Source organism: Orycteropus afer, unplaced genomic scaffold (genome assembly GCF_000298275.1).
Source record: "Orycteropus afer afer isolate SDZICR_OR568_19922 unplaced genomic scaffold, OryAfe1.0 scaffold00040, whole genome shotgun sequence".
Taxonomy (NCBI): domain Eukaryota; kingdom Metazoa; phylum Chordata; class Mammalia; order Tubulidentata; family Orycteropodidae; genus Orycteropus; species Orycteropus afer.
The window spans coordinates 13,259,462-13,263,775 of record NW_006921627.1 but is presented as its reverse complement, the minus strand read 5'-3'; positions in this window follow the sequence as shown (position 1 = coordinate 13,263,775).

The window sequence follows — 4,314 nt, the reverse complement described above, 5'->3', positions numbered from 1 at the left end:
AGCAGGGCCCGATCTCTGCTTCCTAAGGATTTTATCTTCTAGTATGGAAGTTTTTGATTATTGCTCTTGACTAGAGTCTAGCTTCTATGATGTGTTAGGAGCACTTCTGGAAGAGAAACAGATCTTTCACTGTTAATCTGAGCATATTCACTTGCAAATGCTTTGGGTTACTCTTCTAATCACTGAGAAGCACATCATCCATGATCAGTGTTCTTTACTTGCTCCACCAAAGGGGAAGCTGCAATGGGTTCCATCCTGTTTGTCTATGTTGGTTTCTTCACCTCTGAAATACATGTCTTTAAGTAGCTCTTTTCTTTGTCTCTTGCCCAAACTTCTTTTATAGTAATGATTTCCAAAACGTGATTCTTGGTTACTACTTTTTTATTCTTTGCTTTAATTTATCTGTCAAAAACCAAAAACCAAACTCAACTGTCGTGGAGTCGGATCTGACTCATAGCGACCCCTCCTTGGGTTTCTGAGGAGGTATCACAACAGAAGTAGATTGCCCAACCTTCCTTCTGAAGAGTGGCTGGTGGGTTTGAACCGCCAGCCTTCTGGTTAGCAGTCAGTCAAATGCCTTAAGCACTAGGCCACCAGAGCTCTGTCAGTTAGTGTTTATTTATCTGATAAAATGCTCTTCTTTTCTTGAAGACATAACTTAATGGTTAAGAGTATGGACTTGAGTGCCAGAAGATCTAAATTCTAGTTCAAGCACTTTCTGGCACTGCTGTGAGACCTCAAGCAAGTTATTTAATTTACCAGCACCTCAGTTATGCTATTTTTAAAGAAGGTAATATTTATACTTACCTCATTTTGTGAAGATTAAGTAAATTAACTTATTAAGTGCTTAGGTACTTTAAAACCTGTTAAAAACTTACCAGCCACTCCTTGGAAGGAAGATGGGGCAACCTACTTCTGTAGTGATCTTGCCTCGGAAACCCAAGGAGGAGTCGCTATGAGTCAGTCCGACTCGATGGCACATAACAACAACAACAACAACAACAAGAACTTAACACAATGCCTGGCATAATTACAAATGTTAGTTATTATTGTTTTGCAGATGTGTTTTTCATAATGCTCCAAGATTGTACCAGATCTCCCAATTCTATTGCATAAGTTATTTGTATTAACTTCTTTTCTCCTCTGCTGAAGGTATTATTTCCCTACTCTTTCCTTAAGCAACTCCTACTTGTTCTTTTTTTTTTTTTCCTTCCCACTAACAGTTGCCTCTTTTTTCCCATTTTGTTTTCATTTCCTCCTCTTCTTCTCCTCCTCTTCCTTCTTTTTTAAGTGTTAACTTTTCCTACTTCCAGTCGCTGGTAACTTTTAATTTACATTTGTCTCCATAAATTTCCCTACTTTAGCTATTTCGTGTAAGTAGGATCATACAATATTTGTCCTTTTGTGTGTGACTTATTTCACTCAGCATATTGTTTTCATTTTGTAGCTTGCATCAGGACTTCATTTCTCTTTATGGCTGAATAATGTTCTATTATTTGTATGGACAAATACAAAATAAACAAATATTTTGTTTATTTATTCATTCATCTGTTGATGGACATATAGGTTGTTTCCACCTTTTAGCTATTATAAATAATGCATCAATGAACACTGGTGGACAAGTATGTCTTTGAGATCCTGCTTTCAAAACTTTTGAGTATGTACTTAGGGGTGGAACTGCTGGATCAGATAGTAATTCTGTACTTAATTTTTTGAAAAACTGTAAAGTTGTTTTCCACATAAGTTCTTTTTCTTTTTCTTTTTAATATTTGTCTTTCAGACTGGATCATTTTCATTGTCCTAGCTTCAAGTTCACTGATTCTTTCTTCAGCCAGCTCAGATTTTCTGTTGAATCCCAATAGTGAATTTTTCACTTCAGTTATGGTATTTTCAGCTCCAGAATTTTTGTTTCATTCCTTTTTATAGTTTTTTGTTAATATTTACATTATGTCCACATATTGTTTTCTTGATTTCATTTTGTTATTTTTCCACATTCTTATTTACTTTTTTGAGTAAATTTAAGGTAGTTGTTTTAAAGTCTCTTTTAAGAAAGTCCAAAGTCTAGGCTTCCTCAGGGACATTTTCTACCATTTTATTTGTTTTCTTTGAATTGGTCACCCTTTTCTGTTTCTTATAACTTGTCATATTTGTTGTTGCTGTTGAAAATGGGATATTTGCATAATAAAATGTGGTAGCTCTGGAAATCAGGTCCTTTCACTTCCTCAGGATTTATTGGGTTTTCTTTCTTTCTTTCTTTTTTTATCATTGAAAGCTATAGCAGTCCATTGTTTTAGTGACTTTTCCAAACTCTTTTTGCAAAGACTGGATTCACTGATGTGCATGTAAACTGAGGTCTCTGTTCCTTTAGCTTGTGTTCAGTTAGTGTTCTGACAGATTTCCTTGAAAGCCATGAGGTAAAAAGACACTAAAAAAAGAAAAACAAACAAATGAAAGAAAAAACAATAGGAAACACTAAACAAAATATCTCTTGCAGTTTTTGAAAATTGGCTCTGTCCTTGGGCACTCTTTCAACACTTAATCAGGCTTATACTGAGCCTAGAGATCAGTCTGAGGTGAAAGCATAGGATTTCTTAAGGTCTTTTCTTAGTATGTGCTTGCCCTTGGCAATGTGTCTTTCTTTCCAAATGTCCTGATTTTCCTAAGAAACTAAGCTTTATACTGCACAACTCAACCATCCTCTTTCACTCTAGGCAGATGTAGTCTCCTCAGTTCACCTTATAGTACCCTGGGTGATGTCTGCCACTCGTGCTCTGTGTACCTTCTGAGATGGATGAAACAGAGAGAAACACTCAATAGGTTCAAACTGACAAACACAATAGTTTGTAATAAAGTGTGCTCTGTTCACACCAGAACCAGTGGACAGAGTTCCAAACTGGAAACGTGAGCTACTGCTAGAAGCTGACTGCTGGGTTGGACCAGGGGTTGGTCATAAGCCAGAATCAAATAGGCAAAAAGCTTTCCTACCATTTTGGTAAGTTTTACTTGCTTGCTATGGGCTTCTGATTGTTCACCAGAGTTCTGACAAGCCTAGTTATTACAGTTTCTGCTTATATTTTATGTTTCTGTGGGGGAAATGGGACTATGGAGCTTCTTGCCCCACCATTTTGGTGAATTCACATTTCTATATTAGATTTTTTTTTCCCCACCAAAGGACTTTTTAGCTACTTCTCTGCAAATTCCTTGTGAAAGCCCCAATATTTTAAATAAGAAAAAAAGAGTCTCAAACATTCTAAATTTGTTAGATTTGTTATCTAAACAATCTAAATTTGAATTAGATCTAATTTTTAGATTAAACAATCTAAATTTGTTATTTGTTACAAAATACTTCACTGTTTGTGAGATTCCTGGGATATTTCCAAAGTTTAGAGGCTATTGATATAGTCCACTGTTTTTATTTTTTTTTTTAAGTGATAATCATTTGGGATATTATTTGAAGCTATAATACCTGAAAGCAAAAGAAGCCAAATTTGTTTCAGACATGTGCTATCTTCACCAAAACAGAATATTGAGTAATATGCTATCATCTGAATTTCCTAAACCATGATGAATTTTCTTTAGAAGTTGGTTTCAAAGTATCTTATGCTTTACATTGTTTTATTGTCAATCATTAAAATGAAGCTAATCAGTCTGTAGTGATAACTGTTGTCCATCGACTTCCTTCCAATTATGTACAATTTTCCCCTTTTGTAACCCTTGGGGAATCGATTCCTTTTTCTGGAAGATGTACAGAGCCACCCAGTGATCTAAGTATGTCATTGACCCATGAATTTGAATTTTTATAGCATTATTCCAATTCATAGCTTTTAAAACATTACTCTTGGTTGGCTTTTTTGCTTCCAAACAACTTCAGCGATTCTGCCTTCACAACTTCCATAAAAAACTCATTGGTTTCATTCATGTGATTTCAGTTTGAGAGCATTTGTGCAAGAGAAATTACTTTCCCACATGGCAATAGTAACAATGACAGTGACAACTTGTACAACACCTAACTCTTACTAGCATGACCTTTTATAGTTTCCAAAATTCCTTCAAATAATTTGTAGAATTTTATTTTTATAAACCCTCAATGAAGGTAGGGTAAAGAAAAATCAGAATTCTGTCTCTAGTGGTTATAGATTCCAACTCTTGACTTACAATGTCAGAGGGATAAGGAGGGGACACACAATAGAGGTTCAGAAACATCTGGACAATGAATCATAGACACTATCTGTAAGACCATATCATTAGGAATCAATTGCCAAAGCATCCGTACTTGCTTTGGATGCTTCTCTAACTTCTCTAACTTCTTCCAGC